Genomic DNA, 23,540 nt, shown 5'->3' with positions numbered 1-23,540 from the left:
TTCGGCTCAGGTCATGATCCCAGGGTCTAGGGATTGAGTCCCGAGTTGGGCTACTTGCTCAGTGAGGAGCCTACTTCTCCCTCTGCCTACTCCCCTGCTTGTGCTCCCCTCCCTGACAAATAAATAAATCAAATCTTTAAAAAAAGGGGGGGATGAAGTTCTGATATATGCTTAACGTAAAGGAACCTTGAAAATATGCTAAGTGAAACAAGCCAAACACTAAAGGACAAATACCATATGATTCCATTTATGTGACTATCTAGAATATCTGGTAAATTGATTGACCCAGAAAGTAGATTAGAAGTTACCAGAGCCAGTGGGGGGGGGGGTGGTTGGAATGGGGAATTACTGCTTAATGGTTACAGAGTTTATATTTGGGCTGATGAAAAAGTTTTGGAATTAAGTAGTAATGGTTGTACAATATTGTGACTGTAATTAATGCCACTGAATTGCACACTTAAAAGTGGTTAAAATGGCAAATTTTATGTTTAATGTATAAATATACATTATAATATATAACATTTTATATATTGTATTTATATATTTTATATAATACATATATAAATATATTTTTACTACAATAAAATGAAATAATGATTCTTACCTTGTGATAGAAGAGGGGTTCACAATTCTAATAAATTGGTCCCTAAGCCTTATTAAGGATACGATAGTTGACAAAGATATCAGAATGTTGGAGGTATTATCCATGTAGAGTTACCTGGTAGAATAGTGTCCCTAAAACTCTGTAGGCTCCTGGAAGTCCATATAGTTAAAGGAGAATGAGGGAAGAAAAGCAAAAACTGAGGTCAGAGAGTTAAGAAAGGCAGATAAAAATAGCAACCATGTAATAAGAGCAAACCATATAGAAAAATGTGACATGATACAGCTTTATTCATGCAAAAGCAGAAAACCTTGGACATGTTAAATGGGAAGCAGAGCTAAATTTTTATCACAATCCATTAAGAACATAATGAATACACTGTGGCCATTCTCTTTGGAAAGAGTTCAAAATAACTCTGCAAAAACAATTCTCTTTTTCACTCATTGCCATCACTTCTCCTTTACTTCTCTAAGGAAGACAGTGGGACCGAATATTTAAAATATTTTTCTGAGGTGTTTCAAAGTATTCTAGATGGCTGTAGTAGCCTCCGTTGCCCTGATGTTGCCTTATGGAGTCTGTAGCACAGAAATGGTCACAAAACCTTGCACAAGCAGTGCATGATAATATACTGGCTCCCAGAGAATGTATAGACTTACTGTTTACATAGCTTCATGTATGCTACTTCTTTGGGATCCTTTTTCCCCATTTGGGAGTTAGGCTCAGAAGAAAAACCCCTCAAACATTGGGGGCACAGACCATCAGACAGTTGTGTGTGTGTGTGTGTGTATTTTCTGAGATATTTGTCTTGTAAACAGTAGTATTCTTTTTTCCTGTAAACATTTACTCAGCAGAAGTGTTAAAGGTTTTCACTTAGATTGGCTACCAGAATTTTCTTTATAAAGTAAACTGTGTAAGAATGTTCTGAGATTTGTAAAATATGGACATGTCAAGTGTGCACATGAAAAAAATCCAAAAACTTTTGTTTTTAGCATGCATTGTTTATACAGAATTTTTCTTTGCCAAGAAGCAAAAGGGGAAAAAGTATCTAGACACTTCATACATATCCATTGAACAAGGAAATAATATTTGTAAATCTCTATGACTCAGAGTGGCAGTCAATGCAAGGCCACATTCTAGTCCACAGTTCTAGTCTTAGTCTGTACAGTTGAAAAAAAAAAAAAAAAGAAAGAAAGTACTAGTAGTAAGAAAAGTTCTTCCTTTGGGGTCCATTATTCAGTTATTCAGTAATATGAAAAAGTAAGTGGTCTTTTCTTTCAGTATACACTTAGGCTGGCAAAACTTTTTCAACATATTTGTTATGTATTTTATAGAGATTTAGTGATTCAAATTTCCTGATGATTTAAGTCTATAGGTTTTCAGTGGTCATTGACTGTATCTCAGATCAGAGTAATTAAAGTTCAAACAAGTGTGGACATGAAAAAAAAAAAAAAAAAACACCGCCTGTCATCCTCACTGAACCCTCATTTTTTTCATTATTTTGAAGTAGAGCAATAAACCCAAGCGTGACCTAAGGTAATATTTAGTACAACTCACTCACTTTACAAATGAAAAACAGAGCCCCACAGAAATTAAATGCTGCTTCTTAGGAAAAGGCTTTAAGTAACAAATCTGGTCGTAGTACATTTCAGTATTCTTCCCAATATACCGCACTCTCTCTGACCTGGTTTTTAGTCACTCCACTTGTAAGGATAAATACAAATTAAAAATGAGAGCCTTAATTCTCCCTGGTGAAAATAAGGGAAGAGATTTCTCTCTGTTCCTTTTTCACTAAGCATTTATTTTAGAGTTATTGTAGGTACTTTCTACTCTTGAAATGTACATAAATACTTTGAAGACTACATTGGCATTTAAGACCTTTAAGACCTTGGGATGTCTTTCTTGAGATCCTGGGATCTCTCTCTGTGAAATGCAAACATTAAGGAAAATAGCATCCCTATCTTCTCATTTCTAAAACAGGAGCATAAGAACCTGACTTTGGTGGGCAGCACTTTGCTCAAGTTGCAAAACTACTTCCTATTATTAAAGGTATGAGATGTTTGTCTTTCCACTGGATAAGCTAATTAGCTAACATAGCAGAATTACCAGGTAAGATTAGGGTATATCACATGGGTCAAATGGTGTTGTCAGGTTTTCTTACTTGATAACCAGTTGTTGATCTCAAAAACATGTATGTCACAGAATATAGCTGCTTGGCTATATAAAAGGGTGCAATTTCTGTCTTTACATCTCTTAGCAGATTCCCTTAGCAGATGAGCATCATGTTTACCTGGCTTACTGGGTGTTCATTAATAGAGGTGTTTTCTTCCTCTCCTACCTTTGTGGGAGGTTAGATTTTAAACTGTATTTTCCTAATACACTAGAATTGGTCTTCTTTTTTTCCCCCTCATTCCTTCTTCCTTTTACTACTTACCTCTAATCCTTAAAAAAAATTGAGTGTATGTGTAAGAAACTGCACAAAAGATAGATAATCAACATTCCTTTAAAATTTAATTCAATTTAGGAAACTTTTACATTGCACTATTGGGAAATAAGTATGATAGGCACTTTCTTGCACAAGGATCAGTAAAATAGGTCTTTGTCCTCAAGAAACAAACATAAGAGAAAGACAATGAACACATAATTATAATGTGATAGGGTTAATGGAACGATAGCAATGAACATGAAGTCCTCTGTAGTGTAGTGGGTAAGGGCAGAAATCCTGACCGCAGGCTCTCTGAATTCTGTTTCTGTTTTACCACTTAATAAGACTGACTTTTGCCAAAGTTCTCCATGCCTCAGTTCTTTATCAGTGAGATAATATTACCTACCATGTAGTGCTTTTATGAATAATAAATGACTTTATGTACATCAAACCTTTAGAGAGTGCTTGGCATGACTTAAGCCCTTTACGGGCCTGAGCCATTTGTAGGCAATAACCCATCCTGAATGGTGGTTTCCATGAGTTCTGAAGATAGACGAAGCAGATGCATGAAACAGTACTAGGAATGTGGAGAAGCATTTGCAGCTTAAGGTTTGGGGAAGTTAAAATGCAAAACAGTGTGGGGTCATCATGAAGACTATTGTTGCCATGTTTATGAGGTAACTCCTTAGGATGGAGTTACAGAAGGAATTTAGGGAGATATATAATAACCAGATATGCAGTTAGATGTAGCATGACACCAACTTATTAGAAGATAAATTTTGAGTCATTGGAAATAGAAGGCGTGGTAAGAATGATGTAGGATACAGTTTGATTGCCAGATGACCTTATACTCTGAAACTCTGAAATATACTTTTAAATTCTACTAATTAATAGTGCAGCTTATAAATAGTCTGTTTCTGAGAGCTGAGTGGGCAGGATATCTAATTTCCCTTGTTTAAAGCTCCTGTATTTTGGCATTAAGAAAAAAAATACGTTTTTCCTGTTTTACCTATTTAATTTTTATGTGACACTGGAGGCTGTTAATATTAAAGTTAATCATCAGATAGATGTGTTGGGTTTTTCTTATCTCTTTAAAACAAGAAACTATGTAAGGAAATAGAACCTCAATATTTCACTTCCATTTTAATATATGCTTTTTGAAATGGAAAGTGTCCTGATTACTAACATCTTCTGGCATTAATGTCCATTATAGCCTGAATGAGAAAAAATTGTATGCATACATTTAAGTATGGCTATTATTATTAGTGAACATCTGCTTGATCACATTTCTCTCTTAAATGATAACAGACTGATTTAGGAGAACATAAAGAACATGAAGAGGGGCTTGCACAAAAGTCTTGATTACTAGGCTTCTTTTTGCAATTTACATTGCCATATTGACATGATTTATACTTGGTTTTGGATTTCATAGCAGGGTGTCCTCTTGTCTTTAGCCAGGTCAGAATAAAGAAGAGTTCTAGTTCTGTCATTTGCCACTTTATATAGTCTTCACTTTTTTGTCCTCTTCACATGCACATGTACAACTAGTTGAAAATAATCACTCACCTGCTGAAACATTACTTGGCATATGTTTCCAAGAATTTTCAGCATGCGTATACATCACCTTAGTCAAATGAGGACATTTCTGTGCTCACCTTGCAGATATTATTTAATGCTTGTAAAATATTTGGGGACAGCCTCCGTTCCCAGCTTCTGTATCAGTCACATCCCAGTGTGTATTTTGCCTACATATTTTGACAGGAGAGTTTTCTCTTAAGTATGGCATACACACATAATATACAGACATAATGCTCTTCATGGATAACCAAGAAACCTGGCATAGCAGATATACACATTCAAATACCATGCCTATTCCCTATTGCTTTTAGAGCACTTCAACTTCTAACTACTATTTTATATATTTCAAATAATTTTAGGCTGGAAAAGTGAACTCTAATATAATTTAAATTATATTTGTGTAAAAAAAATTATAATGAATTTCCCCAGTGTTTTACAATGCATTGTTTCAAATTAAGTAAATCTATGTGTTGTAATCTTTGCATCTTGTCATTTTTTTGCCAATTCAAAAGATATCTTCATATATTTACCTGATATTTTTTCCTTAAAGGGAGAGCAAACAAATGTACATGATAAAAAAAGTTAATGAGTAAGGAGTGTAATAAAATATAAAAGCTTATGGGACCAGAAACAGTGAGATATGGAGAGGAAAGGAAAATGAACATGGAAAGATAATGTTAGAGCTAAAGAATATTATACAAATACTGAGTGAAGCAGATAGGTTTATTTACAAATGCCTATTTTATCAGTAAAAAAAGAAATGAGAAAATCATATTGAAAATAATATAAGCTGTATTCTAAAATACAGACGTGAGGCTATGACAACTTCAGAAAAATTAACAGTTCCTCTGGTAGCCAAAGTTAGTTTCACTTTTTTACTACCTTGCTTTTCAAATTTTATATTAAAGAGCTGGGGTAATTATTGTATAAACAAAGATAATTTCAAACTGTTTGAAGAAATCTAGAAAAAAATTAAACTTCATTGTATCTACGGTAGTGTTATGTTTTGATGTTTTTAATGTTAGAATTTCATATTTTGGAAGTATTTTCCAATTTTATAGCCTCACTACTGTAAGTAATAGTTAAAACCCATTTTCTCTGCTCATTCAACTCTTAAAAAATGCACATTTAATATATTTTTATGACTCCTATAAGTATATGTCATAAAAGGATTAATTTGCAAATTTCTTTACTGTGAACAATAATAAATTATTCATTAGTATGTGGTAAGCTAATGACAAAACTACTACTTTAGACGAATTTGTATAAAACTGAATTACTGATATGTTTTCTAAACCAACTTTTTTCACAATCTTTCCCATCTTTGATAGTAACAATCACATTTTTTTTAGTTGCATGGGCCAGAAATCTTCGTATCTTTCTTAATGTTTATGTATTTCTCTCACCCCCCTAATCAAATCCACAAACCCTGACATTTTTACCTTTTAGCACCACTCTAGTCCAAGGGACCATCATCTTTTATGTTATTGCAACAGCGTCCCATGAAGGAAAGGATTTGGTAAATATTTACTGAATTAATTAATAAATTAATGAATATGAACATTATTGGTCTAAAAACCTTCTGGCCCAACTAGCAATCTTCAGTATAAAAATACCCTAGTTTTATTTATGCCAAATATTGAAATATCATGTGTTTACTTATGTATAGGTCATCTCCAGCACAATAAAAAAGCACCATTACTCCAGATTGCAGCTACTCTGATTCATTAGTGCTGCTGAAGATAATGCTTTTGTACTCTGTCACAGTTGAGGGTAGTTAAAGCTGACAGCAAATTAAATAACTACTTATCACCGGTTGAATTCAAGCAGCAGGATAATTAAAAGCCTGCAAATTTAATTTTAGTCAAACATGAGTAAGGAAGCAAGGAAAAGAAACTGCAAGAGGTATTCTAATTTTTCCTGGGCTTCTTGAGGATCATGTATACACCATTTGCAAGAGTATGTTTTCCTTAGAGCAAACAAGGTATGGTATCTGCTGTACTTATGTAAATTATTCATAATTTTTTTAGAAATATGAAAAAAAAATTACCCTAAATTGTGTTTAAAATTACGGATTTCTTTATCTGGAATTGTTTGTGGGGAATTTGCATTAAATAATTTGCTTTACTGAATAATCATTGAGTATCAGATTAAAATATAGTTACAGAAATGTGATTTTAATATTCAGAGGAAATTAAAATTGAATTTAATTTTGTTGACAATTTTATCAAAGTGGATTTTAAAAATGAAGTTTGAATTTGGTGGGTAGGTGTGCAGTTTCCAGTCTTGCTAATATTTTGTATAATAAAATTCAAAGTCAAGGGGAGAAAAAGAATGTGAGAGGAAACAGGAGTATTCAGGGGTATTGAGAAATCTGGGCTTCTAATTTTTGAGACCCAGAAAGGTTAGATGTTTACATAATATCATGTTTTGATGCCACTCTGTTTCAACTTTACTCCATGGGGATGGATACTATGATGTGCTACCCAGATCTCCTTTAATGAATGAGGGAATCATTTCCCTAGCAACTGGGAGTATTAACAGAAGAATGCTCTTAGCTCCCTGCTCTCTTTGGAGATTACTTTGGCTAAAAAGGTATGTCTTGCCCAAGGTAATGCCTACTTACATGGGCAGCCTGCATCTAAAAATTGTCAGTGTGGAGGTTTGAAAGCCAGACTCCCTTACCCCAATGTGAAACAACTCAGAAGCCCATTCCAGCTCCAGAATTCCTCAACAAATGAGTGAAGGCCTTCTTTGGACGTGTATTGCAATAAAACTTCTCTTTAACCAATCCTCTTTCCTTCCCTTCTCTTCCCCAAAAGCTGATCCCCAAAGCACTCTCAAATAATTTCCTTAAAAGCAAAACAAAACAAATAATTTTCTGTATCAGTATCTATTTCCATTGGATTCCAACATGTAATACCCTGGAATGCCTAATATGGGGCTCTACTCATAGGAGTCTCTTTTTGGTGGAGATTGACTTGGAGCTGAGGTTCAAAAGAAACTGAGTAATATGGACATCCAGGTAATGAGTGAAAACCAGATAAATGTAGTAGGCTATAATTAATCTCAAAACATTCAAGGCTATATCAGGTGACTGGCAAATAATAATTGCTCAATAAGTAAAGTTGAATCACTAAGTGCAGAACGGCTTTGGTCTGTCACTAATTCTTTGACAGTTGTGGTGATCTCATGATCAATCTCTCTCCCTTGAATCCACTGCTACCTATTTTATAGCCTATTATAAAATAATGATACATCTGCAGGGTCATGAGGTGATATTTCCTGATATCTGGCCTTCTACAACCCTAAATTCCATATCAGGGAGACATTTTTTTCACATCTTACGTACTATCACCACTGAAGCTTCATTAGGTTATCGACAGAAGTCAAACAGCAAGTCAGTCGACACATCAAGCATTGTCAACTAAATAAAGAAATGCCTTTCCTTTCCAAGTTTTGTATGGGGTGAATAAAATGCATACTGATTTCGATATTTTTTGGTCATTATATACTATTTCAAACACAAATATTAAATATACAATTAACATATTAAGTTAGAGGTCCATAAAAACTTGTTATTAAAACAAAGACATCACACAGTTGATAATTCTAGGGCTGTTCATACTGGGAATCCCTCATATTTAATAAAAAATTACCTGTGGAATGTAGTTTTCTACTGCTTCTGTAACTAATAACCACAATCACAATGGCTGAAAACTACACAAGTTTATTATCTTATAGTTCTGTAGGTCCAAGTCCAATATGGGTCTTATTAAAGTATCAGTTAGGCTTTATTTCTTTCTGGATACTTTAGGTGAGAATTTCAGCTTCTAGATTGTGCCTGTATCCTTTGGCTCATGGCCTCCTTCCTGTATTTTCAAAGCCAGCAACAGTAGTTGGAATCATTTTCATATCTCATCTCTCTGGCCTTTGCTTTTGGCTCCCTCTTGTATTTTTAAAGGACATTGGTAATCAGATTAGGTCCAACTGGATGATCCACGATTATCTCTCCATCTTAAATGCTAATAAATTAGCAGTTTTAATAACACTTGCAAACAATGCCCTCTTGCCATGTTATGGTAACAAATTCACAGTTTCCAAGGATTAGGACATCTTTAGGGAGACATTATTCTACTCCCCATATTGAGCTACTGTTAAGATTGGCTACTGGGAAATCTGACCCAATCCAGTTTGACATTTATTATGTATATCTACTCAGCTGAACTTCTTTTTGCACCTTGGAATTGTCTTGCTCCTATGGGCGCTGGACCCACCTCACTTCCTTTCTATATGGCATCCTCAGTATTTCTAAAAAAACATAGGTGCTATTCACACCTGCCCAGATTCCCTTTATTTTTCTTATACTGGCTCCTTCCTGCTCAATCCAAAATGGTAGTGAATTTAAAACACCTATAATGTCAACCAATTAATGTTTGACTTGAAAACCTGAAGTAGGGGTGCCTGGGTGGCTCAGATGGTTAAGTGTCTGCCTTCGGCTCAGGTCATGATCCCGGGGTCCTGGGATCGAGCCCCACATTGAGCTCCTGGCTCAGTGGGGAGCCTGCTTCTCCCTCTCCTTGCTCATGCTCTCTCTCTCTCTCTCTCTCTCTGTATCTCTGTGTCTCAAATGAACAAATAAAATCTTAAAAAAAAAAAAAAGAAAAGAAAAAAGAAAACCTGAAGTAAAGGCACAGTTTCTGAAATATTTTTCTCCTTCCCCTTGTATTCCCTGTAACCCAAAGGCATTTATTTACTCTCTTTTTTCCTGTCTTTATCCTGCTCTATTTTAAAATGAACTTAATTATAATTCTATGTTTTTATTCCTACTATAAAGAAAATCAGTTGGCTGAAGTTGTTTTTGTTGTTGTTGTTTGTTTGTTTTATTCCTTTCTTTAGTATGCTATACATAGTAGATATACAATAATTATTTCTTAAATGGGGATACCATTAAATGTTACAACAAGCCATTTTGAATCTAGTAGTTTTACTTCAGGTAAGTACTTATTGAATTCTGAGCCATAGTCCTATCTGTGAAAGTGTACCTGTCAGCACGATGTATATCTTAAAAATTGCAGGTTGCACTTATACAGCCTTAATTGTTGAGCCTATTGTCTCTATGACCTAGTCAAGGCTTTGAAAGTTAACAGTGGAACTTGACTGCTATAGATGATCAATGGTTTGATTGCTCAGAATGTTTCACTTTCTTCTTACTTTCCCTTGGCCGATATTTATGGATGTTTCTCTTATCCATTTCCTCTTCAGCATAAAAAACCCACTCAATAGGAATGCCTGGGTGGTTCAGTCTGTTAAGCATCTGCCTTCAGCTCAGGCCATGATCCCAGGGTCCTTGGATCAAGCCCCACATCAGGCTCCTTGCTCAATGGGGAGCCTGCTTCTCCCTCTGCCTGCTCTGTCTGCTGCTCTCCCTTCTTGTGCTCTTTCTCTGACAAATAAATAAATAAAATTTTTAAAAAACAAAACAAAAAACCCCACTCAATACATTTCCATATATTATGTGCAAGCTTAAAGAAACAATAGTGAAGAGGTGTCAGTACACTATTGTTTAAAAAAACTAGTTAATGTTGTGAACTTCTTTCCATCCTTTGAATGTGTTTGCTGAGAAAGAAAAGGTACTTCAGTGATCAGGACACTGAAATAGAGATGCAATAGATCATTTTGACCTTAAGAAAAAAATCTCGTTTCTATGTTTTGTGTAAGAGGATAATTAAATCTGGGGCATCTGGGTGGCTCAGTCAGTTGAGCATCCAAATCTTTATTTCGGCTCAGGTCATGATCTCAGGGTTGTGAGACTGAGCCCACATTGGGCTCTGTGCTCAGGAGGCAGGAGGGAGTCTGCCTGATTTCTCTCCCTCTCCCTCTGCCCCTCCCCACTCTCTCTCTCTGTCTCTCTCTCTCTCTCTCTCTCTCAGATAATATATATATATATATATATTTAAAGCATAATTAAATCTTTATTGAAAGCTCTAACAGATCATAGATTTGTATTAAGGGCTATATTTTTTCCAGAAATAATATTCTATGATAGGGAAATTGTGAGGGATAATTGTATAATACAAATAAGTGCTTAGCACAGAGCAGGATTTGTTATTTTTTAATTCCTAATCTTTATTTCTGTTGCCTTAGTACAGTGACTAAAATTTACATATCAGGCAATCTTCTCTAATAATCCCCTGGAGGTTTCTGTTAAAATACAGTTGTTTTAAGAAAGGGAAATTAATGATATGCAATTTAACCATTAATGTTTTATCTCAATTTAGACTAATTTCTACCTTTAGCAAAATATCCTTTGAATTCAAGTAACGAGGACGTGACCTGAAGGTACAGTGAGCCTTCAAGCATTGAATATACATCGGATACTATGAAAGCGGGGGATGAAATAATTAGTATGCAGTGGAGGAAACAAAGGGCAATGGGAAGGTATTCATATAAATTACCTTTAACACACCCAAACCATTTAAACAAGCAAGTAAATTATGGTTTGCTGGCCATCAAAGAAGGCTTCAAAACAAATCACCTCTGTTCCTCCGGCCATATCTTATCCAATCAAGTCTCTCTGAGGTCTCCATTAGAGACAGGTTCTGAAGCCCTCAACAAAAATGGGCTTGTATAACAATGCCTGATTCTAAAGAGCACCCTGCCACATGACTTAATGCTTAATTTCCTTCAAAAGCCTGATAGGCTATGATGGCAACAAGCTAAGTCAGAAAAACTGTGATAATACATTTGGTTAAGGAACAATAAGGAGCAAAAATAGTGCTGACAGAGAACTTTGTTAAATAATTACAAAAATATTTAAGAGGACAAAAGTCTCATTGTGGAAAGAACAATATAAAATGTGTCACCTGTAGCACTCTTTCCAGTGCATTCAAAACTGTCTAACAAAATTAGTGAACAACAGAAATGAAACTGTAACCTCTACAGGAAATTATTTCCCTCTTCCAACAAGAAAATAAATTAGACCAACATAAAGGGAAAATTGTTCATAAATATGTTTTTGAAAAGTAGCTTCATATCCCCTCAAAAATACATACTATAGAGCTGATTTTCTAAAGTTTTTCTATTTCTGATCCATTCTGCAGTTCAAGCTTCAGGGACATAGGATTGCCAATAGTTCCAGCTGTTAAAATAAAAAAGAACAATAAAATGTCATCTTCATTAATCAGATCTCAACCTCCGATCAGAAAATAGCAGTTATCAGAAGCCAATCAAAGTTTAATAGTTTGAGAATTTCAATTTATTTTAATATCTAGCACCAGAGAATTATTGAAAACAAATTTGTTGGAGGCAAATATGTTAATTAATATAAGGTGCTCATAGTCACTAATTTTTGTACAGAAGATCAGAGTCCATATTCAAATCAAAGCCAAGTTCAAGATGGCACTCTGCCCGCTATGAGCACTGAGAGGTGAAGTGAAATGGATTTATGATATGCACAGACAAATACATTCTGACATATCTTATCTGTTGCTTTTTTGGTGTGCATTAAAAAATTCATTTAAACAATCAAATTGGGCAACAGATGACAATCCCTGAGGACTCATAGCTGCTCTAAGCTATTTACCCTGGGTTTGAACAAAGCCCTATCAAAAGATTCCCAGAGGGGTAGAGCATGTTGTTCTCTAATTCTCAGGAAAGTGAGGCTCAATTTTGATATTTTCTTCACACACCTTTAATGATTTCATTTCCTAAAACTGAGATTATTCTTATAACATCACACAGACTTTCAGGACTCAGTGAGGAAAAGTGACATGTTCAGATGTCTTTTTTATCATCATTATAGCTAAAGAAAAGGGGGGTTCAGGGCAAATCCAATTTTTTTTTTCTAATAAGGAAAAAAAAGCAAATAACTATGTATATAGGATGTAGTGGCTGAAAACACAGACCTGGAGCCTCAGAGTTATAGTTCAAAATTCGATTCTGTTTGCATATCCTTGACCAGCTTAGTGAACACCCTCACACCTTAATTTCCTGATCTCGAAATGGAAATTATAGTAATACCTGACTCAATTCTGGCAGGAATCAATTACCCTTTTTGAGAATAGAGCGATTTATTCCTAATATATTCCATTCATTATGATCTGTCATACCATATATAGACTTGTTCATTAAAATTATGGCTTCCAGGAAATGTGACTATGGCCTTAAAGTCAGTTCATTTAATATCACTAAGGATCATTATCTCCCTTACATACATTCCTTCTCTGTCTTTATAATCCCCAACTTGAATACATATGATTACTGAATAACTAGATACTGAGGTCAAGATTGGTTATACTCATCAATGATTAGTGGTTCAAATGGCAAGTTTTTAATCATGTCTCTTACATACCATCCTAACCTTCATGCAAAATTAGATAAAAAAGGTTAATTACCTTTATCCTAGAAACATAGAGTCGTGTGTCACTGGGCAAGTTGCTTCATCTTTTTTTTAGCCTCAGGTGTCTTGTCTAGAAAAGGGGTGTGAAAATAGTTTTCATTTCCTAGGATTATTGTGAGAACTAAATGAGGTAACCCATGTAAGGTCTGCATTATCTTACTCTCATCTATCAATCATATTCCATTGTTTAAATTGATTTCCATAGGTTTGAAATAAAACAACAACATTCTAGATATTGTGAAGTTAATATTAGCTAAGGCCATGAGAAACAAATATCCCCACACACTTATACAAAAGTCCTGTAGAATATGCCCTGCACATCTTTATAAATAAATATAGATAGGCAAATGAGGGGGAAAAAAGTTGTCAGAGAAAACTCTAGCATTAATGAGTTATCTCTGGAATTGAATGTAAAGTTCTGGAGAAAATTATATTATTGAAAATCTACGTGAAGCTATCCTTACAGCTACACATTAAAATATGAAAATAATTTCCAAATGAGTAAATTTTTAAAGAAAATTTAAACAGCATACTTAAATGATCCCATTGCTATATTGTAGTGCTCTTTTTTTTAAATTAACAACTTTTAAGATTAATTACAAATTTCCAAAGTCATGGACTGAATTAATACACTCTTCAGGAAACTATTTGAAATAAAATTATGCATGTCATATCATTGTACAGACTTAACTACAAATTGACAATGAATATAAAATAAGCACTATTTTCTTAATGAAATTTCACACCAAAAACTTTTTGGCCAACTTGAAAATATTAAGTTTTGGATATCTGGATAAAGTAATATAGTCATATATTAAAAATCACATATAATACAAACATATAAATTTAAACGTATCTTTCTCCCTCGGGTATTTTTTCATGAAACAATTTCTTTCAGTCTCTTCAGTGGAGCTTTGACGTCATTCTCTTTGTCAGATTTCAACTCTATTAGTAATTTAGCATAGTTTTCCAGAGAATATCACATTGATTAATAAGTTGAAATACAACATATTTTGAATCATGCGTGACACTGTCACTAAAACTTGTTTCATACCAGTAGCTTAAATAGTTCTTCCCACAAATTTAAGGCATTTGTTTTTGTACTGTATTGTTTGTTGTTTTGTTTACACTGTGTTTTTTTTTTTAAGATTTTATTTATTCATTTGACAGAGATAGAGACAGCCAGTGAGAGAGGGAACACAAGCAGGGGGAGTGGGAGAGGAAGAAGGCTCCCAGTGGAGGAGCCTGATGTGGGGCTCGATCCCGGAACTCCGGGATCATGCCCTGAGCCGAAGGCAGACGCTTAATGACTGAGCCACCCAGGCGCCCCTACACTGTGGTTTTATACGTATGCCCTTCATCAGCTATGTCAACTACTTAACCAAATTGATTTTAGAGTAATTTTTAAAGGCCTATTTAAAAGGCAGCTAATATTTCACCCAAAGAATAACTAGTGATTAATAAATTGACCAAATGTTAATAAACCAATGATGAATAAATTAATTTATTTATTTGGCATTTTTTTAAAGACACTATCGGGGGGCACTTGGGTGGCACAGCGGTTAAGCATCTGCCTTCGGCTCAGGGCGTGATCCCGGCGTTATGGGATCGAGCCCCACAACAGGCTCTTCTGCTATGAGCCTGCTTCTTCCTCTCCCACTCTCCCTGCTTGTGTTCCCTCTCTCGCTGGCTGTCTCTATCTCTGTCAAATAAATAAATAAAATCTTTAAAGACACTATCGAGTGAACTCTGTAAGCACTCAAAGGTGCCCCGAGTTGAGATCATGACATCAAGTGTATTTTCCCCAAAGTTTAAACTAATTTTGTTTGTTTGCTTTTTTTCAAAATACTTTGTAGTTGAGATTTCCACTTCCAGGAAGATAGAATAGATATATCTTTCCCTATTCTTTTCCTAAGTGCAATTAAAAACTCTGGAACTTCAATTTTTTTTTAATATAAATAACAACAAAACATAAGACTCTGAAAGGCAGAGAGAGAAAGATGAATTGGCTAGAAAACTTAGGACCCAGGGAACAACATAATGTGAGTTTTCTGGGTTGTGGGGGTTTTTTGTTGTCTTTTGTTTTGTTTTGTTCTGCTTTATATATCCCAGACTAGTTGCTGTAGAAGTGAGTAATATGGAAATACTTAATAGGTACACATGAAAAATGCCCAACAAATACCATATCTCTGTATCCAAAGAACCGGGAACAGAACATTCTGACAAGACAAAGTCTAGATAATGGATAATTATCACTATGGCAGCAAAAGACACAGACGAAATGTGGCCCAATGCTAGCTTACACCCAGACTTTCACCCTCATCAGATTGTAGTGAAGTGCTTCAATATCCACATTGGGTGAGGTCAGAGAAGGTGGAGAAGGGTGCCAGGACTTTTGTCCTTGCCAGGTATTAATGATGCCTTGCTCCTCTCAGTAGAGACCACATGAAGAACCTGAACTTATGCTGGCACCTGGAAGAAAAGAGGTATCTGGGCACCTGGATGGCTCAGTCAGTTGGGCATCTACCTTCAGCTCAGGTCATGATCTCAGGGTCTAGGATCAAGTCCTACGTTGGGGCTCTCTCCTCGATGGGGAGCCTGCTTCTCCCTTTCCCTCTGCTGCTCCCCCTTTTCGTGCTCTCTCTCTCTCTCTCTGTCAAATAAATAAATAAAATCTTAAAAAAAAAAAAAAGAAAGAAAGAAAAGAGGTATCTTGTACATCCCTCTGGGAAGGCATCAAAGGAGGCTTAGTCTAGATTTGGACTTTAACCATTCTTCCAGCAGTATTGAGGCCTCGCCACCATGATTTCAGTAGAAATCACATGGGAGACAATAACAAGGCAGTTCAGCCCTGCCAGCCACAGTGGTATCAACAAGACCACAGTGATGAGCTGGAACGCCTTCTCCTGCTCAGAAGTAATGAGACTCCTCCTTTGGATATCAGTGGAGACCAAGTGGGAACCTAGACTTCTGTGCCATGTAGCAATAAGGTAGTGATCCCCCCTTTCCCCTAGTGGATATAATGCTGTTTCAATAATGACTGTCATCTTTTTTTTTTTTTTTTTAAAGCCATTTGGATACAGTGTAACAATATTATCCCAGTTCTATCAGGACTCTCCTGGATTACTATGCTTGTTGTCCTGGAATAATTATATAATTAACAAATTATGCATAACACTCTCAAAAGTTTTTTTGGCTGCATGACATAGCATATAATTACTGCTTTGCCTCTATCAAAATAGCCATGACTTTCCTTAGGTGAGAGAAACAGTTTCAAGATCTAGCCATTTTACAGCTGATGAAGTTGAAATTTATTGCCTGTTTGGTCTTGTCTAGCTGAGACAAGCTATACAGAACTACGTATACCCAACAGCAGTGCCTTATTGGTACCCCAAGCTTCCCTAGTTGTAGTACTGAGTGCAGCCTTCTTTACATCTTCAATATAGATTTCTGTAGTACATCCGCTTTATGTCTGCAATATTATCAGAAGGGAAACATTGATTAGCAAAATGAAAGTATCACATATTTCTTCTGTAAACATCACTTTTGCATGGCACATTGGATCTTGGCCTTGTGTTCAACTTAAATCTAATATTACAACTGAATTTGCCATGTCTTTTTCTTTTTAACTAGAATTATTTTCCTCACCCAGATAGCTTCAATTTTTTGTTAAAGAACATTTTAAACTTTACTCCAAAAAGCAATCAATGTCTGTATTGAGAAGTGACCATATCTAATGTCAAAGCTAAGGCAGATCAAGTGATTTCAATGAGAAAGGGCAGCGTTAGGGAGGTCCTGAAGCTGGAAATGTTCAGTTCTAATTTTCTAAAAAAAAAAAAAAAAAAAAATTGTAACGTCTGTAAGATAACACTATAAGAAATCTAATAAGCAGAAGTTTTGTCATAGGGAACTAACTGGAGATTAATCTAAATAATAAAACCTCAGAGATTTCAAAGTCCAAACTGTGGTATCAGCAAAATATAAGATCATGTAGAAGACTCCTTACATATGAAGATCAGGGGAAAGACAGAATCTGGGGAAAGGGGGGACTGGCAGAATCAATGGGTGGTTAAGTCTCTTAAAACAATGTGGCATGGAATCAATTAGTGGGACGGTTTGGTGGGCTGTTGAGAACGTAATAGGAACTGATCTTGAAAATAAAATTAAAAACCCATTGTCAGAAGTAAAATCGTCTTCCTCTGTGTAACCTCGACTCTTGGTAAGAAGATACAAGCCTAGTTGCAGCAATAAAACTTCCTCAAGTATGGTTTGCATCGCACAAATATCTCTTTTAATGTCATACATACACAAACAAATAAACTTTAAAGGCCTTTTGGTTCCAAATTCACTAACATAAAATCACATTGCTTAGCAGATGAAATGTATTCACTGTCTTCATTTTGCCCTAATCTCTCTGTTTAATCAGGAGAGTCTTCGTATTGTCCCACAAACCTCCACATTCAATAACCATGACATCTACTACCTAGCATGCTTTTTTCCACCTGTCAGCTACCATTCACAAATTACCTATTTAGTTCCTTTCCATGAGTATTCTTCCATGATTTTTTAAAATGTAATCTATATTGATTCCAATCTTAAATTCCTATAACACATATAATATATATCACAATATTATAATTTTTAACTTAAAATTTTTTGATACATCTTGCTTTTTAGTTTTCCTTCCCCAATGAAGGTATAAAGTTAAAACAGCTTATGGTTCATATCTTGTATTTCATTGTCAATATTAATCTATAGCAAATAGCAAAGTTCTGAGAATAAACTGTATGTTGCAACAAAAAATGATTCTGGTTTCCACAAATAATTTGTAGGTTACTGTATAGTATTGGGCTTTAAGTTTTAAAAACTCATTCTGATTACCTTTAATACATAGACATATATTATGTATGTATATAACTGGCTCTGGAAAGCTCTGCTTTTAGGACCAGTAGGATATATATATCTCCTACCATTTGTGACAACATGGATGGAACTTGTGGGCATTATGCTAAGTGAAATAAGTCAGACATATAAAGACACATATTGTAAGATATCACTTATATGTAGACTCTAAAAAAGCCAAACTCAAAGAAACAGAGACAAAAATGGTGTTTACCAGGGACAGGGGCTTGAGGGAAATGGAGGTGTTGGTCAAAAGATGCAAACTTCCAGCTTTATGTTGAATAAATTCAGGAGATCTAATGTACAGAATGGTGATTGGTTAATAATACTTGTACACTTGAAAGTTGCTAAGAGTATATTTTATATGTTCTCATCACAAAAAAGAAATGCTAATTGTGTGACAGGATGGAGGTGTTAGCTAAAGCTATGGTGGTAATCATTTTACAATATATGCATATCAAATCAACAGTGGTACACTTTAATTTTATTTATTTATTTATTTATTTATTTATTTATTTGGTTGAGAGAGAGAGAGAAAGGGAGGGGCAGAGGGGAAGGGAGAGGGACAAGCTGACTCTGTCCTGAGTGTGGAGCCCAAGGCAGGGCTGATCTAATGACCCTGAGATCATGACCTGAGCAGAAAGAAGTGGAGGCTTAACCAGCTGCATCACCCAGGTGCCCCAACGGTGGTACATTTTAAACTTACAAAATGTTGTATGTCAATTATATCTCAGTAAAACTGGGGGGAAACCATAATTCTTAGATAATCCTTTTATACAATGATCCTGAAGAACCAAATAATATATTTTATCAATTTTGCAGTTCAAGTGTTTCCACATTTTATTATATCAGAAATTTAAAAATTTAGATGTATCCTGTATTTATAGCCTCTTTGGTTTAACCAATGGTATTTGTCCCCTCCATTCATAATGGCATATGCAAAAATGGTATGAATCACAGCCAATGGCAACTTGATTGTATAAAAATCCATTACCAAAATAAGGAAGAAATATCAATGATATATTTAACACATAGGTTTCCTTTAATAAATATTTCATAAGTAATCATTGGATATATTTTGGCAAAAGGAGGAATAGTTAGTAGTAGTAATGACTTAGAAATGTTTTTGGTACCAGCTGTTGGTAAAAATTAAAAGGAAAAGTAAAACAAAATACTTTTTCTAAAGATCAGTAAATCAAGAAAATAAGATGTAATATAGTACCGGAAAAGCTCAGGGATACTTTTACATGAGCTGTGTTATATAGAATAGATGAAAGCCATTACCTTCCTCACCTCTTCCATGAATATACAGATAATGTGATGTTCCAGAACCATTAATCTCTCATCTCTAATGGGCATTAAATCCCAGTTTGGTGAACAAACACCTGTGTTACAATCATCAAAAATTAATACACCATGGACTGTTTATCCTCTGAATGACATGTCATAAGTGGAAAAAGCTTTTGCCATATTTTTCATTTACAGAGACTGTTCTCTTAAAATTTCTCTCATGAATCAGAATTGTAGCCCATTTAGCCCAGAAGCTTCAAGTAAGTGGCAGTACATAATATCCTTCTTTGTCATTTTTGCAGCTATTATTTCCATCCATGTGAGTTTATAATAAATGAACTAGACTTGCTAACTAGGTAGGGGCTCACATTGGGGATTTGTGTCTCCAAGCTCCTATATCCCGTGTAAAAATTTTCAGTGAAAAGCATTGAAGTAAAAACCCCATACAGTGTGTTTGCAAATAAAATTGTAAATATGCCATTAAAAACAAGAATTTCAGTGTTGTCAAGTCAGGGCTAGGTGCCAGACTTAGATATGTCAGAGATGATAGAAAATGGTTCATCACTTTATATTATGTTATTTAAAATAAGTGATGAGACAAAACTTATATCCTGTAATTGCAAACACTCAGACTATTTAGTATGTGCAAAGTATTTTTTTCAAACATTTGACAGTTATTCAATCTTTAAATAATTCTGTGAAGTAGGTAGCATTATGAAGAGAAGAGAAGATGTTAAACAGGATAAGTAACTTGCCCAACGTATCACAGATAAGAAATGAAGAAGTTAGTTTTCATAGGTAAATAATCTGAACCTGAGTTTTTATTTTTACCAACTATGCCATATTATCTCCAATGCCCAATGCCACTTGATTATAGGACTTTTTAAAAAAATATATTGTTCTAAAAGGATATGCTGTTAGAGTATCCTACTAGTATATAGCTTTCCCTTTTTCTGAGAGCTGATTTATGTTCTCAACAGTGAAAACTAGTGCAACATATTAATTAGATATTCTCGGTCAGTGCCTTCAAGCACCTGCTGCAACCCGCTCAGCCAATTAGAACTCTTACCCCCTTCCTGTTTTGAGTTGTGTTTCTGTTTTTGTTTTTGTTTTTGGTGGGTTGTTGTTGTTGTTGTTTTTGGTAATATATGGTGTTTTGCCTCAATCCTTCCCCTTGCCATCTCTGCCATGCTCTTGAGAAAATTTGTAACTTATATTGGCTGACATATTGTGACCAAATGTGATTAGAGACTTGGTGTTAAAATCAGATTTTAGTAGCACAAGAACCTTCAGGGTGCGGTAGACAAAAAGAGTTAAAGAGACGCAAGTAGTTGGAGTTTCAGGAAGCCCTTTGGGATAAAAGTGCATTATAACTATGGAATATAACTTAGGAGAAATGACCAATAGTTGTAGAAATGGAAAGTAGAAGGAAATATGGCTGGGAAATAGCATCTCTTTGGAGGCATTTGAAAAAATAAAAGAGTATTTTCCATAATAGATAAAATCTTCCATTTCTATGAAAATGCTCCCCCCACTTCCTAACAGAATATGTCTGTACTCATTAATATGAATGAGTCTGAAGCTAGCTAATGAATCCAATTAGGGTCAATTTTGAGATTAAACTGGTACTGAAGGTTTGGGGAGAAATGAAATGTATGGGTATTTGGAAGAGAGGGGAAAGGGATGTAATGTGCCATGAAAAGAAAAGGAATATGAAAAATAAAAAATATGCCCTTTATGGAAAACTGGGAAGATAGAAATAAGTTCTGATTTCTGACTTCAAATCCGTGAAGTGATTTTAGATACTAACATTCGTAAACTTAGCATGTATTACCTTGTGAACATTTTTATAGTATGGATTACTTATGCTAATTTCAAGCTGCAAATTTACTCTGCCATAATTCATTTTAGTAGTAATGATTACTCACCCCTCATCCTTTTGCTCTATTACCTGTTTACCCATTTTCTGAATTAGAAAATTATCTCTTTCAATTTATGTCTAACCCTGCAATTAGTATTTCTGATGTATTCATATCATTTGTGATACTGTTAAGCTTTAACATCTCAGGGTTAAATGAGAGCCCTGCAACTAGTATACTCCTCTTTTACATGCTATAAAGGAAGTGGATAAGATCCCTAAGGATAGAAAGAAAAAATGGGAAGGAGAAAGATTATATTTTTGCTTTGAAAAAATCTTCACAAGTTACTGTTTTTCTCCATCCCTGGTACTGATCTGTTTTCCTTCCCTGTATTTTGTTTTTTTTTATGATTTACAGCTTATGATAGCACCTGTATTTCTCAATGGGGTTTCAACGATATTACATAACATTAGAAACACGTAATTCTATTATTATCAGTGATAGTCATGCACTGGAGCAGAAATATGGTACCACATTCCAGACAGACATATTTGATGTTTGCTGTTTGATACTGTTTTAATGTTACTTTATCACCACTATCTGATATTGTGTAATGCACTTGAGAAAAATATTGTCAAGCTGCTAAAAAAATGTGATATGTTTTTAAATGATGACAAGGTTCATCTCTTATTTGTATCCAGGGAAGGAAAAAAAAATATATTTCTTACTGGAAAGAAAATACTTCTTATTATGAAATTATTTGGGGACACAAGCATATGAATTTTTAATAAGGCCAACAAAAAAAACAAAATATGTTTGATTATAAAAATAAACGTGTTTAAGAGGACTTAAACTTATAATCCAAATTTCCAAGTAAAATGCAAGAAAATATCAATTTTGAATTGATCTTTTGAAAATATCAATTCCTTTTCAAAAATCTCAGTGAAAAAAATTAAATCCATTATGTTTCTATATAATTAAAATAAGATTTGTATTCTGACTTCACCATCAAGTTTCTCTCTCCTTTTTTTTTTTTAAGATTTATTTATTTATTTCACAAAGAGAGGCAGAGAGAGAGGGAACACAAGCAGGAGGAGTGGGAGAGGGGCCTGATGTAGGGCTCGATCCCAGAACGCTGGGATCACGCCTTGAGCCAAAGGCAGACGCTTAACGACTGCGCCACCCAGGCGCCCCTCTGCCATCAAGTTTCTATGTGGCAAAACCAAAATGCTTAACACATTTAAAGCAATTCATACATTTTGGTATTAATGTTGCAAATATAAACAAAATTATGACAGCTAATATAAATAATTTGTATATTTTTCTATTGTCAGAAATAATTTGTCGTATGAAAACTCTAAACAGGAAAAGGATATTAATGCTTGTCAGAGTATCTTTTTTTTTTTTTTTTAAGATTTTATTTATTTATTTAACAGAGATAGCCAGCGAGAGAGGGAACACAAGCAGGGGGAGTGGGAGAGGAAGAAGCAGGCTCATAGTGGAGGAGCCTGATGTGGGGCTCGATTCCAGAACGCTGGGATCACGCCCTGAGCCGAAGGCAGGCGCTTAACCGCTGTGCCACCCAGGCGCCCCTTGTCAGAGTATCTTAAGAGTAATTATGAGTTTGGATTATAAAGGTGACTATTAGAAGCATTCATAACAGGTCTTTAATATTTTAAGTAATATTTTGTGCCCTTCAAGGATATATACATATGCAAGGAAATATATTAAATATATGAGGTATCTGGAGATAAGAGAAGCAAGGAAATAAGGGTGGAGTCTTGCATGCATTAATTATTTTGTAGAATTAAGAGATGATGAGCTTATGTTGTTGATCTTGAAAAAATGTATACAGAGATAAATGTAGATTACATTTTTTTCACATAGTTAAAAAACTAGATCTCTTATTTTTTTTTAATATATAGTATTTTAGAGTGGTGTAATGCTGTCAAACAGAAATGATTAATACACTTCCTCAGAACAAATCTGCTTCTTGCAGATTTTAAGTTATTTAAAAGAAAATTATCATGATAATTTTGCTCCCAGCTATTCTGGAGAATTTGGAATTGGACTCTTTTCCTGCAATAAGGAAATGAAAATTTTGGGGAAAAAAAGATATGAAAGAAGTGTTTTCAGCACAGAGATAAGATCATTGAGAACAAGGAAGTATAGTCAATCACTTAAATTACCACAGCTTCTAGCTTGAGAAAATATCTAAAACTTTGTGGGTAAATGAAGCCAAAACAAAGAGTGACAGTCTCACTGGGTAGAGGAAAAGAGATTGAATGTTAGAATGGCACAGGTGACTGAAATTTGAAGAATGGAGAAATGGAAGAGAGATGGTTGCCAGGAAGTAGTAGCAATCTTAGTCATTGAAGAATCTTGAACAGCATATGCTCTAGGTAAGCCTCTCTAAGTCCTAACACAGAACAGCTGCTGCGGAATCTGGATCTGATCAGTGAACAAAGACTTCAAGATCACTGAGTA

This window comes from Ursus arctos, unplaced genomic scaffold (assembly GCF_023065955.2).
Source record: "Ursus arctos isolate Adak ecotype North America unplaced genomic scaffold, UrsArc2.0 scaffold_5, whole genome shotgun sequence".
NCBI classification, from domain to species: domain Eukaryota; kingdom Metazoa; phylum Chordata; class Mammalia; order Carnivora; family Ursidae; genus Ursus; species Ursus arctos.
Note: the sequence above shows the minus strand (reverse complement) of the source record.